Below are 22,746 nucleotides of genomic sequence, written 5' to 3'. Positions count from 1 at the left end.
ATTGTCTTTATTTTTCTTTCTGATGTTTTGGCCATCTTGAAAAGTGAAATTCCCAAATATTCCAGAGTTAATGGATTAATACGTTGGCTACTGAAAACAATCCTTTAAAAAAAGGAGAAGAACTTGCAAGTTTCTTTATTTCTTTCCTCTTGGATATTTATAAGACAGCTATTTAATGAATAAAACAGCTATTCTCATATCTGCAGGAAGAATGAACAGAAACAATATTTTCGAACATTCCTTTAAACCTCTGTTAAATGCTGACTTCAGTAACATCACTAGTCTTTGCTTTCCTGAATCTTGTCCTGTGGAGGAGCTTTCCCAATCATGTGACTTTTCTATCCTCATCAATACATTTACAGAAGCACTTTCTGTAGTGGGTTTACGTGGCAAGGTTTTGGTAGCAGGGGGCCATAGGAGTGGTTTCTGTGAGAAGGATCTAGAATCTGCCCCACGTTTGGTAAGGGCCCCACTGCTGACCAGAGCCGAGCCAATAAGCGATGTTGTTTTGTGCCTCTGTGAGAGCATATTTAAGACAGGGAAAAAACGCTGCACCACACAGCAGCTGGGAGAGTGAGAGGAGTGAGGAACAGCCTTGCAGGTGCCAAGGTCAGTGAAGAAGGAGGGGGAGAGGTGCTCCAGGCGCTGGAGCAGAAGTCCCCTGCGGCCTGTGGTGAGGACCATGGTGAAGCAGGATGTCCCCCTGCAGCCCATGGAGTACCACGGTGGAGCAGGGTTCCACGCTGCAGCCCGTGGAGGAGACCACGGTGGAGCAGGTGGCCCTGCACCGATGAAGGCTGCTGCCTGTGGAAGACCCCTGCCGGAGCAGATTCCAGGCTGGACCCGTAGGCCATGGAGAGGAGACCATGTAGGAGCAGGTGACCTGGCAGGAGCTGCTGCTCGTAGGGGAGCCAGGTTGGAGCAGTTTTCTCCTGAGGGATGGACCCCGTGGTACGGACCCATATCTGGAGCAGTTCTGGAAGAGCTGCTGCCTGTGGGAAGCCCACGCTGGATCAGTTCATCAAGGACTGCATCCATTGGGAGGGACCCCACAGCACAGGGGGCGAGAGTGACCGAGAAGGAGCGGCAGAGAAGAAGCGCTGTAGGCTGACCATAACCCTGGTGAGCCAGACAATAAGCAGTAGATCTTACTATCTCCTTATGCCAAGTCTGTTTTGCCCATTACAATAATTACTGCATGATCTTCTCGTCCTTTGAGCCCTTTTCATTGTATTTTCTCCCCATTCCTCTTTGAGGAGGGGGAGTGAGAGAGTGGCTGTGGTGGAGCTCAGCTGCCCACTCGAGCGGAACCATGACACTTTCTCACCTGTAAGATGGTAAGAGGAAATATTACACCAGCATGGACAAAGGAGGAACGTCTTTCAATGGCATTGTGTTACACAGATACTATTACTCATCAATGTAATTGCTGACCAACTCAGTTGACAAAATTTAGGGGACTAAAAGATCCAAATTATTCTTTAAAACACCTGTTTAACTTGGTAAGGAAACAACATCAATAAACCAGCTGAGACTGTACGGTAAGGTAACTCATAGTGTAAAACAACCTGATGAAAAACTACTGTATTTTCTGATTGTCGGAATAGAGAGAAAAAGAATTACACCACTATTATTTAAAATAATCTGAACACTACTGTCCTTTCTTCAGCCTTCTAAGCTTCTAAGCTATGTTGGCTGTTGCCTAAGTCTCTTTCATCAAAAATCAGGTTAAAAAAGCACAAAACAAGCAAACAAACAACAACAAACCTATTTTAGAATTTTCAAGTTTTAAGAGACGATAGACCAAGGAAATTAAATGAATGGGACAACTGCATTTTCACATAAACTCAGAATTTCCATTCGGTCAACTGTAATGTTCTCAAACATACCAGGAAATCATTGGAATGGGCAGATGTCACTATCTGTGCATTTCTTTTTTATAGCTCTATATATTTTTAGATGCAGAGGTCAAAATGCTCTGGGAAATTCAGAAGACAGTAAGAATTTAGCCATTAAATGAATATCTTCCTGGACAATACTAATTTCCAGAAATTTCTTTTTTAAGGTAGGCTGATTAATAAAGTATACGATTCTATCTGCCAGTGTTACTTTGGGAATGCTGGAATCTCTTGAGAGAATAAAATGAAAAAATAAAAAAGGAAAATAGAATAAAAAATTAGATGTTGTAGAATATTTTCAGACACAATCTAAAACGAATTTGGAACAAGACTGATAGAATTCATGGCCTTGAGATAAAGAAGATAAATGTTTGTTTTTCCAAACATCAGAAAGCAAACAGAAAGGTTTCTTCAGAATCTTTAATAAGTAAAAATTAACCAGCTGAAGTGCTGGATGAGAATGAACTATTAATTTTGAAAACAAAAATAACAACAAAAAAAATACAAGTAGGTATTTAGCATTGGCAACTGAGGGGTTTTTACCCAGGTGGGCAGCTGAGCTCCACCACAACTACTCTCACTCCCCCTCGTTAAATGGAAAGAGGGAGAAAATATGATGGAAAGGGATTAGGGGTTAAGATAAGGACAGGGAGATTACTTTACAATTACTGTCACAGGCAAAACAGACTCAGCATTGGGAGATTAGTAAATTGTATTCCCTATTACTAGCAAGATAGAGCAGTGAGAAACAAGAGAAACTAAAAGCACCTTCACCGTCATCTACCCTCTTCCACTTCCTCCTCCGAGCAATGCAGGAGAACAGAGGAACGGGGGCTGCAGTTAGTCCTTGACACTTTATCTCTACTGCTCCTTTACAGTCACTCTCTGCCCCTGCTCTACATGGTCCCTCCCACGGGATGCCATCCTTCCCTAACTGAGCCTGCAGGGGCTGCCCACAGGCAGCAGCTCTTCAAGAACTGCTCCAGATATTGGTCTGTCCCACAGGATCCCCAGGAGCAAACTGCTCCAGCACAGGTCCCTCACAAGTGGCAGCTCCTGCGTGGGCTCCTCTCCATGGGCTGCTGCAGCCCGGGGCCTGCTCCTGCAGGGACTCTCCATGGGCCGCAGCCTCCTCCAGGCCACATCCACCTGCTCCACCGGGGGCTCCTCCACGGGCTGCAGCGTGGAGATCTGCTCCATGTGGGACCCATGGGCTGCAGGGGGACAGCCTGCTCCACCAGGGGCCTCTCCACAGGCCACAGGGGAACTGCTGCTGCCTGCCTGGAGCACCTCCTGCCCTCCTTCTGCACTGACCTGGGGGGCTGCATGGGGGCTTCTCATTCCTCCCTCTGGAGGAGTCTGGAGCACTTCCTGCACTGACCTTGGTGTCTGCAGGGCTGGTTCTCACTCCTCTCTCTCCCAGCTGCTGTGGTGAGGAGCTTTTTCACCCTTTCTTCCATCTGTTCTACCAGAGGCACAGAGAACATCACTTACTGGCTTGGCTCTGGCTAGCAGCAGGTCTCTTTGGTAGCCAGCTGAAACTGGCCTTTATCTAACATGGAACAGCTTCTGGATGCTTCTCACAGAAGCCAACCCTGTAGCTCCCCACTACCAAAACCTTGCCCCGTAAACCCACTACAATAACTCCTGATACCAGATAAAGAAGAAGCACTTACTCTATCAAAGAAAAAAGCGCAGTTTCATGAATTAAGCAGGCAGAACCAGAGGAGAAGGGTATGAAAATAAAATCTGTGTCTTAAGTCATAAGGCTAAAACACTTGAGGGTAAGCAAATAGAGGAAATAATGTGCCCTAAAGACATTTACACTGAGTAAAAAACATTAATGAAAAGAGAAAACAAGCACAGGCAATGGGATATAACATCTTGTGGTTCATGATTTAAGGTTTACTGACATGAAAGAATAGACATGAGAAGGACATCGCCATCAGAAGAAAGTTTAATTCCAGCTCAAACATCAGAGACAGAAAATACCCCAGGTTCTCCAGACAAATCACAAATCTCTTAATAACTTATTGACAGGTCTGTGATTCACTGCACAGCATCAAATGTAATATATAATCTTCTGTGTTAACTGGGGATGGCCTAAAACTGTAAAACAGGTGAATCATCTGTCACCCAGCCCAGTCATCACCTAGTCCTTCAACTTTCTCCAGACAAAGAAAAATCTAACAGCTGTTAGAAAAGAAAGCAAAGAATAATGATTTTGCTAGAGGGAAAACAGGAGATTGGCTTTTGTAGTGATAATGTGTATAAAAATTTAACCCATTAATCTAGTTTTCTTTCCTAGTACTCTTTGTTTCATTTCAAGAAAATGAATAGATACAATCCTGCATTATAAAAGAGTAGTTAATTTATTTAATGGTAGGCTTCTGTATACAAAGGTGACATAAAAGAGATCTGTGAATTTTCCAAAAAGCTGAGCTCCAATGACAGTATTTCAATGTGTACTTTGCATTAACGTTATTTCAATATAGCGGATTAATCAAAAGGAAGACAGTCTTGTTCCTCCAGACCTTCTGCTCCTTCTGCTGGGAAAGCACAGCACAGCTTGTCACAGAAATTATGACATCAAGGTATTCCAGAGTAACTGAAATGCTTTTGAAAATGAAGTGTTTGGATGTGATTTCTCTCTCTATTTATTCTCAGCAAGGACATTGCCAAAAAACTGCCACAAATAAATAAATAAATAGTACAGTCTGAAATACTGAAATATTCATCTCCTTTCTATTTGCATACTGATGGTGAAGACACTGAGTATGGAGGGGAGAAACATGGGAAGTGTCTAAGAACAGAGCATATATGCTGTATATGCCTTACAGAGTCTTTCAGGTATCTTCAAACTCTCCCAAAAGCAATAGTGTGCTCTATGCATCTTTTGACACACTATACTGCACTGTGTATATTTATACCAACATATTTTCTGAAATAGTAGTGCAGGGTTTTAATTTTAACCAGTTGGGCTGTGCTTGGCAAAGTATGGGGAGCATTATTGCTCTTGCATAAATCTCAGACCCAAAATGAACACAGAAAACATATATCAACTCTATCCTAGTGAAATGATGGGTCAAATACCATGGGACCTCAGAAGACTGTAAGCAAGGACTGTGAGAATCCCTAGGAGAGGAAGCACAGAAAGTTTCTATTTCCAGCATTATAAAGTCCCATGGGTACAGTTGCTGCTGAACCATGTGCAGTGGTAGAGATGAAGCACAAGAAACAATATCTCTATCATTTTTCATTTCTTTATGAGTAACAGTATCTTTTTTTTCCATTTCTTTATAAGTAACAGGTATCTCACAAGATCGAAATCATAATTTACATTTTTCCTATTCAACTCAATTCGCCTAAATTTCACTTCAATATTTCTCAAATTTTACAAAAAGTATTTCCTAAAGCAGAAAGACTGCAGTAAAATATTTAACTAATATGATATCAGTGCAAACAATATTATTTACATAAATGCATATAATAGATTTCTCACATTTTTCAGTGTTAGAACAGGAACTGCATATACTCTAACGATAATTAGATAACTGAAGATACTCTTATGATAATTGCACATAGCTTAAATGTTGAAATTTTTTGTAACCATCAACATATGTAATTTCTGCCTCTGCTGCTTTCCTTTTAACAAATTTCTTTCAAAAATATACTGAGGAGTATGGTTAAGACAAATTTATATTTACAAATTATTTATATGCCTAGAAATGTTTGAAATTGGAACATTGGGTTGATGATATTTTATTTTGTAATTTATTTATAGCTTTTTGTTTCGAAAAAATAATAATAAAAAGAAACTGAAATTCTTTATGTATTCTTGGTTGGGAACAATGTTGTTAACTATAATAGAAGCTAAAGTGATGAAGTTAATTTGTTTTGGAAATATAAGGTAACATTTTTGGGAGGTTGGCTTTTGTTTGTTCATTATATTAGAGAAGTTTTTGAATTTCTCAGTTCAAACCATGTAAAGAGGGCATTTTCATTTTAGGTCATGGGTCATGTACAACATGGACTATTTTAACACCAACGATTTTAGTATATTATTTATGAAGTTACTGCAATGCTACAATGTTTTGATAAAATACATTTAGATCACTGGGAACCTAATTAAAATAAACTGATATTTATCTAAAAAAAAAAAAAAAAGAGCTCATACAAATTATGTAATTCACATCCATAAGTAGTTTTATGTGAAAATTGAGAAGTATTAAAAGGCATGAAGACATGGTTCTCTGGGACCTCCTAAGATTGTATCTGCTGCTCATTATTTATTATTTTATCCAAGAAGGTCAGGAGTTTCATTGGTAACTAGCTACTAGGGTAACTAGCTACTAATTAGCTAATAGTCTAACCAATTAGACTATTGTTTTCTTTTTCTTCTCTCTCTTTTTTTTTTTAATTTCAATTTTAGCATGAATTATCATATTCAGCTAAGAAAAACTTGTTTAATAGGCCTGCTTAACCTTGATACAAGCCAACAATCAACTATTATTTAATTGAATAAAACACAGTACAGAAAAAAATAGGCCTAAAGTCATACATTTTAATTATTCTCAGACATTCTATGGCTAATTAAAATGTTATTATTGTAAAGTTTGTAGGATAGTTTTTCTATGTATTTATATGGATATTATCTATATTGGATATTATATTGGATATTACTGGATATTAAATCTACATGTATATTGGATATCTATATGGATATTATTTATAATATTATCTATTAACACTACGTACTGAAACAACAACAACAGCAAAGAAAAACACAAAAACCACTCAAATCAATTCAAATCTGCCTGGCGGAGAGGGACCTGGGAGTATTGGTTGTTAGTCAGCTGAATATGAGCCAGCAGTGTGCTCAGGTAGCCAAGAAGGCCAACAGCATCCTGGCTTGCATAAGAAGCACTGTGGCCAGCAGGGCTAGGGAAGTGATCGTCCCCCTGTACTCAGCTCTGGTGAGGCTGCACCTCGAGTACTGTGTTCAGTTTTGGGCCCCTCACTACAAGAAGGACATCGAGGTGCTTGAGCGGGTCCAGAGAAGGGCGACGAAGCTGGTGAGGGGCCTGGAGAACAAGTCCTACAAGGAGTGGCTGAAGGAGCTGGGCTTGTTCAGCCTGGAGAAGAGGAGGCTCAGAGGCGACCTTATTGCTCTTTATAAGTACATTAAAGGAGGCTGTAGTGAGGTGGGGGTTGGTCTATTCTCCCATGTGCCTGGTGGCAGGATGAGGGGGAATGGGCTAAAGTTGCACCCAGGGGTGTTTTAGTTTGGAAACTTCTTTACTGAGAGGGTTGTGAGGCATTGGAATGGGCTGCCCAGGGAGGTGGTGGAGTCACCATCCCTGAAGGTCTTTAAAAGACATTTAGATGTTGAACTTAGTGATATGGTTTAGTGGAGGACTTGTTAGTGTTAGGTCAGAGGTTGGACTGGATGATCTTGACATCTCTTCCAACCTAGACAATTCTGTGATTCTGTAATTGTATCTCAATGATTATTTTGTGCCACATCATGTTTCTCTGTCCTTGCATTATGTTCTATGTAGCCTATTAGAGCACTTGCCTGAGGAAACTGAAGACAAGGAGGTGTTTAACTCCTTCAGGGCATGTAGGATAAGGTAATGGCCAAGCACAATGCTTTCATAGTAGCACACAATTTTTGGTGTATGATTTCCATCTGAATTTTCAGTTTGACACTGCTGTAGCTAAAACACTAATACATCAAGAGGAGGGATTATCAGGTTTTTATTACTTGATTGCAGTTGTTTTCTCTGGTGTTGGTAAGTTAAAATCACTGAGTTACTCGTCTTTTGCAAATAACTGATCCATTTACACTGTGAACTGGGAATAATAACACCATAAAGATCACAGTGGTCAGCACCATCTATTTAAATATTTAGCATTTATTTAGACATATTTATTTATTCAGACAAATTTAGACATATTTAGGCAATATTTTATTTTAGTTTATATTTTATTTTTTCCAGAGGACTTCTAAAATGTACTGCTTCTTCCTTCTTTTTAATAGTTATATATAGGAATAGTTAGTGTGACCTATCTCCTTGTCAGCTACTCATTATTGAATGATATATAATTTTCCCTTGGGGACCTGAAAGACACAAAACAATTTTGAGTTTCTAATCCATTTTAAACACAATCACAACCTTTATCCTATAAAATCACCTCATTACTCATCCTACCAAAAGGAGACCTATATATTGTGAACTGCAGTGACGGCCACTGGAGAGATGCTCCACTGCTAGATTCTGTGAGGTGTCATCATGAATTGGCCTCAGGAAAAAAAAAAAAAGTATCTTATTTCCAGGGTTACAAGGATACTAGAAAGTAATGAGATACTTAGAAATGAGTTTCAAAAGGGGAAAAAAATGCAAAATCCCTTACTGGAAAGGAAAAATGCTTTTACGTTCTTCTGAGGCAGGCAAGTTTCTTGTCTGCACTGCTGCTGGTGTGAAGAATGTAAAACTATGTAACGTAAGAAAGGCAAAGGACAGCACAAGTTGGATTCAAAATCCAACCTTTACAGACAGTTTTTCTTATCCATTTGTTCAAAGCATTTTGGTTCTTTTGTACATTTTTATTACATCTGGATGAATGGCTTGATATGATGTTTGAAATAACCCTGCTTTTTATTTTACTTTGACTTCTTTACTTTCTTCATCTTATGTAGTCTGATGACCTGAATATTCTTCTGGTAACACATGCATAACAAATATACAAGTACAGATGAAGTTGCAGAAATCTTAGCCTTGGCTGAGTACAGATGATCCCACAATACCAAATTGATTTAAAAGTCCTAAAAGAAATAATTACTGCATGATATTCCAGTGTCAGATTTTTCATCACCAATGAATGTCTGTGAATTCCATGTTGATCAGGGTGTTTCAAGAGTATTCGGTGGAAACTAAGAAGAAAGAATAAAAATAAAAGATTCTCCATTCTCATTTCTTCATGTTTGCTGATGTTAATAACTCTTCTCTTATAATTCAAACAAAGCTTTAAGGTTAGTTTGGCCTTATAAAAAATCATCCACATTATCTGCAGTTTAGTAATTATAATTTCAACAAGAATTAAAAAATCATATTACGTACTCTTAAATAATTTTCCTTAGAAGTATTTATGCACTTCCAGGTATATATTCAGTTCTTATAAATATTAAATTTCTGAGATGCTGTTTTAGAGTGCTTTTATAGTAATTATGGTCTCTTCTTCATAATAGCATCTGTTTTTTCTTATGAAAATTCATAGGCTATCCTTATAGAGCATGAAAAACAGATTGGAGTGACTCAGCTGACTTTGCCGTCATAGTTTTAAACACTATAAATGAATAGTACATGTATTATGAAAAAAAAAAAAAACAAAAAAAAAAAACAAAAAACAAACTATAATTTAAAATTAAAATGTATAATATGTATAATTTGAAATTAAAATGATGAGTAAATTTATTGCTAAAAATTCTACATTCTTGGGTAAGATCTCTAGCTTGGGTGAGATCTCTAGGATAAAACTGAGGCTTACAATTACTTATTCAATATATTGCTTTAACTTAAAATATATTGATGAAATTAATAAACCAAATTATAATTAATAATTTGTGTTAGCAAATACAGATATAAGTTTATATTTGCATCCAAACATGACTACATCAAGAAAATAAAATGGTATATTTTATGGATTTTAGGTGAAACTGTACTACAGAGCATCACATCACCAGGCTCTTGTCCGTGGAACTACATTAAAAAGCTAGATCATGAAAAATTAGAATTCCCCATCCTGCAAGAAAGTTTGCTTAGCCAGTTTTTTCCTACCACAGGAAAAATACAAGCACACTTTTCTTATCACATGCTGTACACATGATTCATATCAAAATTCAATCATGCTCAATTAACACTCAAAATTTTCCAATAATTATGCTGAAGGCAGCACCAGCACACAAAAAGTGATATGGGAATCAGGGACTAAGCTGTGCATAAATTCACTAATAAGAGAAAAGGTCACAGGCTGATATTACTGAAATTTGATTAGATTTCAGATCCATGTGCTAAAAATCAATGTTTTTTTGGCTTTGGCATTTGTGCTCTGGAGTCAGCCAATCTCTGGGGCCCATGTCTAATCAGAGGCTGTACCAGTATTATGTCCTCTCCTGGGCGCAAAGACAGCAAGAAATTAGAAACGATTTACAGGTCAGAGCAGACAGGCTTCCATTCCTACAGCTGAAGGGTTTGGGAAGCTGAAAGGCAAAAGCTGCAGCTGCTGCTGTGAAGTGAAGCAACTCTCATGTTGGTCAATGCCCATGGGAAAGGTAAAGCTGGAACTGGGGATTTTAAAGCTCTTTGATAGCTTGCAGGAGCAATCTAGTCAAACCAGGATGTGCCCACAAGGGGCTCTACACATAGAAATTGCTGCAGAATGGTTGCAAACATGGGACCTGCAAGCTGAATGTAATCTCATAACTAAAAAACACAAAAGGTCTCTAAAGCAGGCTTTAGATATATAGTATTCCTATAATGTGAAAACTGACAGATAACAGGAAACAATGAAAGTTTCCAAACTCTCTACTGATCCATATGTTGTTCTTGGCATGAATGGAAGTCTGTCAGTTCCTGCTTTACCACTTTTGTTTGCCTCGGCATGTTCAACCAAACAATTAAACAGATTATCAGATGTACATCATTGAAGTAACAGCTTTTCATGGAAGAATAGACCAAATGATCTGATAAAAAACAAACAAACAAACAAAAAAAAAATATAGAAATTAAAAAAAATATATATCCAATTTCCAAACTTCTGATTTGCACAATCAAAAGAATGTGTTATATCAACACAAAACTGATGAAGTAGAAAGGAAGATTAATCCTATAAAGCTCAGAAAAACAAACAAACAAACAAAAAATATCAATTAGAAAACAAAAGTGAAGGAAAAAACTTTTACTCATAGACAATCTGTTTCACCAAGATCTCAATTTGTCAGTGAGTGATCTCTCACTGAACTGGATGTGACTAACCCAAAGGTAAGCAAAGAGGCCTGGAGGTGAGACATGAACTCCAGTTACCAGTTTGGGAGATGGAAAGAGTAGCTATCAAGGACACTATATTATACACAAAATAATATTTATTATTGCATGCATACATGTATATATATCCTTATATATATATATATATATATATATATATATATATATATATAAGGAAAACTACAAAAGGCAGTATGGAAAAGCAGTCTTATTTTGGGCTTAGAGTTTGAATATGAAGCAGGTTTTGTCAGACATTTTTTTGCTCCCTGGAGCTGGCTTTCCTGAAGAGAGAAGTTTTCTGTACGGTCATTTTAGAAATGGACCAAACTGCTGAATTAGCTGACAGCCCTCAGAATAGATGGTACAACTAACCCAAGAATAGTGGCAAGAAGTAGCTGTGGTGTTTATCCAACTAGACCATGCCAGATAAAGACAAGTCTTTTTTTTTTTTGGCAGCCACTACCTTTGTGTTTATTGGGTTTATGAAGGATATGATAGGTGAGAGTATATTTTTAGTAAAATTTTTCTGAGACTCAGTGAACTGAACTGCTAGCAGTTTGTACTCTGGATTTGGCTATATAAAGATGACAAAAATAAAATATAAAATAAAATAAAATAAAATAAAATAAAATAAAATAAAATAAGTTACAACCATTAGACAAACAACACTGACTCATAAAGGAAAATCTTTTTTTTTTTTTTTTTCCTCCCCAAAGGCACTGCTTTGCTCCCTTCTTTATCTACTGGATTACATCAGGCACTTAATTTTCTCTCTTATCATTAAGGCAACATTGCATCACTGGCTTCAGTATGTTTCTAGAATAACTCGATAAGAAAGATTCAAACTACTTGGAGACGTGCTTCAGATAACTATGCATATTGTAATAGCTGAATCATACAGGGGATGCTCTTACTTTAGCTATTCTCTGACATTTTGAAGACTGAGGTGTTACTTTAGCTCTCTAATCCAAACATTAAGCTAGTGGTGCCATCTGAGCCTCGTGACATTACAAAACACTCCCAAAATTTGAATTTGAAACCTTGAAAAGTACCTGAAACCTCTTCTATCTAAGTTACAGAAAGAAGATAACCTTTTATATACTGCTGCGTAGGGAGAAATATTTGATTTGACTGAGTTGACTTCCATTTTGAAGTGCTGCACTAGACTTTCCTTCTTTAAACATAGAAATAAAAATCCCTATTCAAGCTGTGACCTCACATTCCTTCTTGCTTCCTAGGGAATGAGGAACTCTCAAAGTCTCAGAATTCCAGCCTCCTGCTCTGTGTTTAGGGAGTGCCAGTGCATTCTTCTTCTTGGTGAAAACAATTGTTTCTGAGGAATACACTGAGGGCATATACATGTGCAGAGGATAGCCATACAGAATGGATGCGCAGTCCTGGAAATGCAGACCCACACTGCTCCCTCAGAACCTGAGATGTGGAGGAATTTCAAGGTTAGTGCAAACCTTTCCCTGTTGCGTTGAGGTGAGAAAGTCTGGATCTACAACTAGTATGCTAGTTCCAAGATTTTTCAGTTCAGCACTACCATCAATGGCAGGTTTCACTAACAGCAGCTGCTCTTACCAGACCAACTAAAGAATGTAAGCAATGCTTCAATATGAGTTATACGTCTTACCTTGGGAACATAAAGTGGATAAGCAAAAAAAAAAAAAAAAAAAAAAAAGAGAAATAGAGGGAAAAATGTTTTATTTGCAGTAAAGAACAAGAAATTAATAACATATGGAAAAATAAAATAATTTAAAACCTCAAGTGAAATAGTGAAATAACATTAAGAAGCTCAATTTATTCTTTCAGCTTCTTCTATAAAGGTTTTAAAGCCTCACTCTTCTTTAGTCCTCCATACTGTACAAAATTTAATTTCCTTCAATTGATGCATAACTGAGTATTAATGTAAGCAACTATTTTTAATGTTTTTCAAAGATGGACTTCTTAGATTTACCTTTTTTTTCAGTGAAGTACTTCATTGCATTATTTTTCTCTATTTTTTTAATCAGACATTTATCTGATGAGGGATAAACTACTGCACATATAGAGCTAGTATAATTTTAGGTGGCTGAGAGATTTTTGTCTTTTGGTGACATATATAATAGAGAAAAAATCAGATGTTTTTCCTGCAGTTGCCAACTCTGATTATATGGAGAGTCCAAAGATGCTAAAGATGTATATTGAAGGACCAAAATATTAAATAGGCAGTCAAAGTAGGCAAACTTCCCTGTCTTTGCCTGGTCTTAGGACAGCTTACACTGAGACTTCTGTAGCTTTAAGTATCAGCTGAAACCACCATAGCAAAGCTCCAAAGGAAAATACTTGGTAGATGAAGTTGTTTCAACTTGTGTTGGTGTTTTCTGCTCTTGTGTTTGTCTGCCCAGGTACCCACAGAAAATCCCTATAGGATTCCTTGATGATATTTCTAGATTTATTCACCATGTCATTGCAGAAGACAGTGTTTTTACTGCAGGTTCCTAAGATGATGTCAATTTAAATGTACTTTATTTCAAAGTAAACTTCACGGGGCTGATTAAAGCTTACTTTGTAGCTCTCTTTGGACTCTAAAATTTGCAATCAAGGTGAACATGAGAAATTGAACACCGGTAGCTTTCTTCTTTTCAAATACTCTTAACATCAAAGCTATTAGCAAACACTCACTGTAATAATTCCAGCATATTTGCTTCCTGATAGCTTTCACACATTTCTAAGATTCACCAATGTTTCCTTTATCAAGCACTGGATGTTTTTAAACGTTCACTTACTGCTTAAACCATAGAGGTGTAAAAAATAGCAAAGAACATATAAATACTACTTTAAGCACTATTTAACTTCAAGATAATCCCACCACCACCACCACCACCCAATAAAAAAAATAAATAAAAATCTGTGCTTTTCCACATGGGTCTGTTCTCACCCACGTGGCCTTCAGTGATCTTCAGTGATATATGCCATTCACTTACTGATGTTATACCATCCTTGGATGGATTGCACAAGAGGTTGGCACAGGATAAATCAGGATTAACTGTAACCGTTTTCTACACAGAACAAGCCTTCTGCTGTTTATGGACCAGATGGCCAGATGGGGATTCTACCCAGAAAATACTACCTGAAATCAGGTAGCATTCAAATACTGAGTCTTAAGTACAATTGTAAGGGTTGCTGGAAACCTTATATCTCCATCTGTGAAAATGAAAAGTGATGTAAGGTATGTGCATAAAATTATTCTTTAATCAAAAGTAGAATTTATTTTAGAATGAAAGAAAAAAAAAAAAGTTTTATGTTATTCATCCCTTATGTTCCCAATAAACATAATGGTGTTAAGCCAAGGAAAAATGTGATCTGTTATTTTTAATGTGCATTATCTACTTAGTGTGAATTTGGGGATATTTTCATATTTCCTTTCTAAGTATGCAATGTAAGGCAAAATCTTAGAAGAATACCATGAAGTATTCTGCATAATTTGGCATCATGCTAAAGTAACATCTGTGGCAATTATGGGGTATGGTAATCAAAACAAATAGAATGAAAGTTTTACAGCTATGGTTTTGTTATATTGCTGTCATGTACTTGCCCATATACAGAAATCAGTTGTAATGAATAACAAATACCTCAGAGCAATCTTTATGTTAAAACAGAATAGAGGCTATTACAAAGGCAAGGAATAAAAAGGCAAGGAATAAAAATAGATTATGCATAACCCCTAAGGTAGTTTATAAAGCCTGTCTTTAAAGTACACTCATGCTTTGTATCTATTGAACTTGTACTTTGCCTATATTGACTCTGCATCTGTCCTTTTTCTCCTCTTTTTTCCCGCTTTGAGGCTCCCCAGGACTCTGCACTGGTGCTGTGGAATCATAATATGGAGCAGTGGCAGCTGGTGATGACACTTCAGTTTAATCTCAACATAAATACAGAGCTCTTAAGGAAGAATACCTTGTTATTTACAATCCAGCACTTTTCATGCACTAAGGGTAACAGCAGCAAACTCTTTGATCTTCTAACCACAGTATCTGCTTGAGAACAGAGCTGGTCTCTGCTGAAAGCAGACAGCTATGCAAACAATACCTTTGATATTGTTAAATAGATGTTGGTGGCTTTTTGTTTGTTTGGTTGGTTGGTTTGTTTGTTTACTTCAGTGGCCTCTCATCTTTCACTTCAGGAAGTTTAACCTGGTCTACTTTACAAGGCAGCGGAATTCCACAACTTGCAATCATGACCCCATATAAGCCCCCATAATTTAGTTCAGTCTAGCTATGGGAGATAGTGTTACTTTCCATTAACTTAGTTATATTTATGCTCAACTAAAATAAATATTGTTTCTCACTGGACAGAATTGCCCACAAACCTGACATTGGACTGTCAGTTAGAACAATTACAATTACAATAACTGGGACTGGAGCAACCTGCCTCCATTATATCCTTAAATCTCATCTGTTACTTCTGTCCACTTGGTATGATAGCTCAACATATTGCATATAAACTGCAACTTCACCCACTCTGCAGCTGATCCTTGCTAGTTGTAATTCAGCTTTCCTCAGTCAATAATAATATTTCTCTGCTGCCCGAAAGCAGAATTTCTGGCCCAAAGACACATTAATTCAAACTGTGGAGAAGATAAATGTATTATTCCAGAGAAAACCCATGGTGAGGCCTCAGATTTGGAATTTATTTCAAAATAAAATGCAGAGCACTTTAAGACAGCATAAATGCTTAATCATTTTCTCCATATTTCCTTCCATATAAACGCAAAACAAAACAAACAAAAAATAAATAAATAAAAAGAAAGAAAGAATAGTACACCCTTCTGTTAGTTGTTTTTCCACACAAAGGCTTCCAGTATACTAGGATGCTAAGAACTGAGATGTTGATTGGTAATGGAATATACACTTAATTCCATCTTGCCTAAGTGTGGTAGACCTTGGCTTGAATCAGATAAAAGCACTACAGTGAAGGATCCTTTTCTTGAGACTTAAATCACATTATTCATACCTTTTAAATATCTTCATATTTTTTTTATATGAACTTCAATCACACATTCCACAGACTTATAACATAGATCAAATATCCTGATGGAAACATTCAGTACAATAAATCTCACCCATAAAAAAATTAATAGTCATTACATAGGAGAACAACATGTTTCCATAATTTCCATGTTTTGAATAGTTTCATTAATACCCTACAGATACTTTTATTTTCCTAAAATATCCTAAAATAGATATTCTTAAAGGCAGTTGAAGCAAACATCTGACTAAAGATATTGATTTAGAAGAAAATAACAATAGAATAAGAGAAAATATAGAACTATTTTTATTCACATCTCTTGTGTTTAAATTTTGTTTCCGAATGGAAAAAATGTTTCCCAACATTTTCATCATACATACATGATCTGATCATTAGTTTCTTATATTATTTACATCAGATATATATGTATTGACGAATAACATTTATTATTATTATTATTATTATTATTATTATTATTATTATTATTATTATTATTATTATTATTATTATTATTATTATTATTATCAATTGTTTCCAGAAATGAAATGCCAATAACAACTTTTAAAAAGAAAACCTCAAACGTATTTCACTGATTGTTTGATGTTACAGACAATGACTGGATGTTAAAGGTCCACAATGAATATCCTATTGTATAAGAAAATAATACCTGTAGATGTGTCTAAAAGAAAACAGATCACAGTCTACAACAGTTTTAAGATTTGCACAAGAAATAATGTCTTGGATAGCTGGCTGGGACTCCTTAGTAGCCAATACCCAGTGGTCTGAGGAGAGAGAAATGCAGTTTCAGTTCACTGGTCTTTCCAAGACAAAGCAAGAACTTGATATGTTGTTGTAGTCTGATCTACTACTCACAGTATCCCCTCACAGTAAGGTAAGTCTAGCTCTCTTTTATTTCTTCTCCAGACTAATTGTAACTACTGATTCATTCAAGAATAGACTCAGGGAGGACAAAAAAAGAGCTATCTAAATGTTTTTATCATCTTGTTCTTGATTACTTTTTTCTGTTCTTCCTTTCTCCTTCTCCTTTTCCCCCCAACATCTGGGAAATCTGGGATCTGACATCTCCTTGAAGCCGGAATGTTTCTAGTGAAAGTGGTCACCTGGGAGAAGGAAGGCATAATTTGTAGATTTAGTGGAACTCTACTGAATAATTGCTGCACTAATCAGTACGTGAAAAATGATGTGTTTTGCTGAAAAATTATTTGACCAGATTTTTCCAATCTGGCAATTAAGATATATATATATGTAAAATTATCTGTACATTTATCATGCTAAATACATGCAGTGTATTAAACATCAGAATCCAAAAAAGTATTCGTTTGTGGCTTCAAAGGAGCTAACATGTTCTAATATATATATATATATATATTATTTTTTTTCTCAGCAGAACTTGTATCTATTATTAAAACAATCTTTTACACTCAAAGAGAACAGCTCCTTTGAGGATATCATTCCTCATATAAGCAAACAGTTCAAAGACTGTTTCTAGCCACTTACTAGCTAAGACAGAAAATAGCTTCCATTACAAAACTGTATAAGGGCACTTCTCACCCTGGGTCATTAAGATTCACAAACAGCTTGCTTGCACAAACTTAGTATAATGCATGCAGTGGGTTTGAAACAACTGTCATAATAATAAAAAAAAAAAAAGGACATGGAAGGGAAAAGAACTGAGAGATGGCACCAGCTCCAGATGCCTCCTCCAACAGCAGTCAGTGTGTGCTCCTTCATGCAGTGAGCTATTCCAGAGCTATTCTAGGTAACAGGGCAGAATAGCCCATAACTGTCTTCTGTACTGCACTAAAACAGGCTGATTTTGTTAGTGTTGTTTATGTTTTGTTTTGTTTTTCCATTTTATTTTTTTAATTTACTTAAAGAACACCTTTCAAGGGAAGAGTCAAAATTAGTTATCTGCGGGGAAAATGCCTTCATAATTTTTCAATTTCTGGTGGGACCATCTTAAACTAGCAGAATTTGCTTTGTTTTATTTTGATATTTTCTGTAGTAAAACCCATTTATTTATTTATTGACAGAAGTCTGGCTTTTTTTCTTGTCAAAGTAGATCTACAAATTCTTATACACTGAAGCATTTCATAGCACTGTGTACTAAGCCCTTTTACTTTTTTTTTTCTTTTTTCTTTTTAATAAGTCCTTAAAGTGCATCCTTTTCTAAGTTTTCATGTGCCTCAGTCTATTCTTTCTAGTTCATAAATGCACCATGGCATAGACCTGTGTGTGAAGAAATATGGAACATGAACAAATTAGGAAAGTAATGATCATTACTGAATCTCTTCAAAGAATAATGTATATATATATATATATATATATATATATATATATATATATATATTCCCATTTTTATTTATTTTCATCTGTTTCCTGACAGATTTTCATGGCTATTTTCCCATGGCAGAAATGGAATTATGTACTGATTGCTATCAAGAGACATACAGTCCTTCAGTTTTTTTGTTTGTTTGTTTTTCCCTTCTCATTAATAACTGGTGTACAGAGTGACTACAACATTTGGACAGTCATGCCTTTATTATCATTGAACTTCAAAGAAATCAATACATATTTCTGAAATATCAACTAGAACATTTCATCAAAAAGATCAGAAATGTGCAAAAGAGATTTGATGCCTTCCCAGGAAGAAGGAACCTGAAAGCTTCCAGCTTATTCTTTCTCCCTACTGCTAACATTTTACACAACGTTGAGCAATGAAGAGGAAAATAATAAATCTTTTGGCAATTTTGCATGCCTGTTTTATAAGCTCTCCAGTATTTTATATTATTCCAATATTAGAGCTGAATCTCTAATAATACATATATGCCCTAATGAATCAGCTAAGCTCTTAGAAGCTGGCTTTTATGGAAGCTGGATTCTCTAAATCTCTGACATATACCATAATATAATAAAAATAAACGATAAAAAGCTTCTGTTTAGTGATACTAATGGTAGCAACCCTGAAAGGGGCACAGATGAAATGGAGTTGTAGTCTCCACTCAATAATCATCAGAAGCAACTAGCTGTGGAAGGGAGTGCATCAGTAGCAATTAAGGAAAGTAGCAGCAGGCAGTGCTTCCACCTTGCATTAGTTGTGCTTACCTGAGGCATAATGCCTCCAAGAGCACCTGCAGGAAAGCTGCAAACCCACACCATGCAGCAGTAGCTTAAAGGCTCAGGGTAGCCCTTACTGATTTCTGGATGCACAAATGTGAAAAAGGAGTAAAAAAATAAAACAAAATAAAATAAAGCTCCAAACTTTTCTTTTGATGTTGACTTGCTTAAAAATGAATGGTTTTAAAACCCCCTAGGGAGAGGAAGGCTTCAAAGTCAGACAAGATACTTTATAAAAAAAAAAAAAAAAAAAAAGCAGGATGAACAAAAGCACAGCTTCTTTGGCTAGATCTCTCTATGTGTGCTGAAAATGTTACAGATCTGTTAAATGACAAAGTTTGATCACCCCAAGTCTTACATGATAAGAAATAAACTACTGGAGATGACAATCTCTAGGGGATAGAAAGGAAAAAAAAAAAAAAAAAAAGAGAGAGAGCGAGGATAAAGGAAGATTTTTCTGTGAAGCAAAGACTACACAGATTTTTCACAACTGAAGATAAAAAGGGACTTAAAGCAAACAGGTGGAATCTTAATGGAAAAAGAGATGGCAAAAGCTCATATGATGAATATGAGCTTACAGTAAGGATAGAGTAACTCCCCTTGAAAGAGTATTTTTTTTTTAAATAAATCATTCGTAGCTAATCCTTGCTTTTTGGTTCAGCTGGGCAAAAAAGATATTCTGTCTTTCTTGCATATTATTAAAGATTTATCAATCTGTTGTCAAATTGAAAGTAACAATCACTGATTTTATCCCTTTTTTTTTTTTTTTTTTTTTTGAAAGTCTAGCCTATGTGAGCTATTCAACTGATGTTGAAGTTACAATACCCTAACTCTCATGAACTTTCATGAATAATTATACTATACTTAGAAGTTTAGGTTGGATTCTTTATAACCTGAAACCAAAGTCTCAGCTCAAAACTTCCTTAAAATCTTTCCAAAAATTGACACATTCCTGTTTGAAATTGCAACCTACCATTTAAAAATTCTAAAAGATCTTTTATGCCAATTATTGTTTTCACAATTGGAAATGCAATTTACAAACAAAAATGCAAAAAACTGAATACTGAATACCACAGGTGTAACTTATATAAAGTTGAACCAAGCATAGTTATTGCACAGATATTTCTACAGTTCAGTGAACTACTCCATGAACTGCAGTCTTCCATTAAGGCAAACACTTTTTCCATGTCTACCACTCACTGCACGAAGCTCTTGTCTATACTACCTTATAATACAGAAAGCACCTCTCAAGAATGCCTACATTCTGGTTTCTGTAGAGGTAGTTAACACAGAAGAAATCCACATAATTATGGCTCTTGTTTCTTTTCTTTTTTCTTTTTTTTTTTTTTTTTCTGTGCGCAGATAGCTAAAACATCCAAGTAAAGTTATATATACACACTAAGGACCAACAAATTAATTTGGAAGAAAATATAAAACCATTGCTGATATAATTTGCATATGAAACAAAAGACTGGTGGTGTGATAAATGAGGAGTGCAAAATGATTGAGATTTCTCCATAAGCAAAAGCTATCCAAAGTAACAAAATGCAAACTAATACAGACAAGAATGATAAGTGCCAGTTCCAAATCCAGAAAAACAGCTCAAGGAGGGGCTTCCAAACTGGAAAGCAAAATTTCTAAATATTAGTCATGATTTGAGAAGAAATGACTGTGCCAACCTAATGACAAATTGTGGTGGAGAAGTGTAAAATAATACATTGTAGGACAAATTCAAATCCCAAAAAGCAGTAAGATCACGAAGAGGGTTCAGCCACCACTGAAATGCAGAATACATTCTAGTGCCAATAGTTAAACAGGATGCTGGAAATAATAAATAAATAAATCAGTAAAATAGAAAGGACAAGCTCAAATTATCTGTCTTGGGAAAAAAAAAAAAAAAAAAAAAAAAAAAAAAAAACACTTTAAATGGAGAGACATTGAGACATTCTTAGGTACAGTGCATTGAAAAAGAGGCAGAAAGCACTAAAGAAACCCTAGACATCCTCTAGTCATGGTCATAAAAAGCCAGGCAGATTTTTTGGATCAGTGTAACCATGGCTGTTGTGGGAAAACTTTATTTGCTGTACATTGCCCTCAAGTGTTTTGCTAGTGACCATTCTGGCATGAGTCCCAGTATCCTTCTCCAAAGCCATTTTAGATACTGTAGATCTAACCATGATGTTCTAGAACAAGAATACTTTAATTATCTCTTTCGGGACCAGAATGAAGGACCATAATGAAATAAGTGAAATATTTCCAAAACTAGAGAGCCACAGCATTTTGCACCCAGATACTGATTCAGGCAATCTGGTCACAAATTTTCTTATACAATCTCCCATTAAAAGAAAAAAGAGAATAAAAGAAAAAGAAACCAACAAAACAAAATTAAACAAAACAAAAACTTTGATGTTCATTCTTTGGTGAAGCCACCCTGATAAGTGATTACCTCAGACTTAATGTGACATGACATTTTTGATTGACCCTTGGCCATCTCTGTACGCTCTGACTGAGTTCTGTGGAAAATGGAGTGTGGAGAATGTATTATTTGCAAATGTATGTGTGCTATATTTGTGTGCTTGTTTGGCAGTCAAAGTCTATTTGGCAAACCTTGGGAAAAGATGGTTTTAAAATCTTACCACAACATTAGCACATAACTTTTTTTCTTTTACAGTTTCTTTTCAGGGATACCATTTTTTGGTAACTCATTATCTCTTACTAAAAGTCTTTGAAGAAAATAATGAGATATGTGTGCAGAGTTGTTTTAGGTTCAGAAGGTCCTTAAATAGCTGTGACTTCTGATCATTTTAATTTCCAGTTTTTCACAAATCAAAAGGACCCAGCAAGAGAGCACCTTTCCAGAGCTATTCCCACATTATGAATTCAGATGGCAAAACCCTCTAAACTGAAGTGTGTTTTTCTCAATTTAAAAATAATTTTTGAGGAGCACTCCATTTCCTGGAGACAAGAGAATGTTTACCTCTTGGTAGCATTTCATCAAGTAAACAACCAGAGACTGCTTCCATTTTCTTCACTCACCCAGACTTAGACACACTTGATTTTTATTATTCATACTGAGCTATTTGCAAACCCGAAGACTAAGTAGAATTCTCTGTATGCTGCATCCAGACAACTTTAAACGTCTTTTACCAGCCATTCAATGTCTTCCTTGCACTTTATAATTACTTCTGTTGCCTACAAATCTCTCTACACAAATAAAATAATGATTTATGAAATCTATCTTCATAAATGGAGTATCTAGTGTTCAATTAGTATTAAAATATCAATGAGATTTGTCATATATGAACTTAGATGGAAGGACAAACACTAATAAAGGACTGAAATATATGACAAACTGTTATGGGGGGGTGAGGGGGGGAGGAGGAGCAATATTCTTTATGCTTGTTTAAGTGGTGATGTGACACAGTGGCTATCCCTACTTGACAGGAACAGGCTTTCACTGAACACCATTCTGGAAGATAAAGGTATCAGCAGTAGTGGAAGTTTAAGATCTTTCACCCATTTGACATTGAAAATGTATTTTCTACATTATTTCTAAATAGTGTCAAATCGTCTGTGCAGTCACCACTTCTTCTATCAATAAAATATATTTAGAAAGATGCTTAAATAGATTTCAGAAGCTAATCACAATC

The sequence above is a fragment of the Anas platyrhynchos genome, chromosome 2, assembly GCF_047663525.1.
Source record: "Anas platyrhynchos isolate ZD024472 breed Pekin duck chromosome 2, IASCAAS_PekinDuck_T2T, whole genome shotgun sequence".
NCBI classification, from domain to species: Eukaryota; Metazoa; Chordata; class Aves; order Anseriformes; family Anatidae; genus Anas; species Anas platyrhynchos.
The sequence above is the reverse complement of the archived record's forward strand: the minus strand, read 5'-3'. Positions refer to the sequence as shown.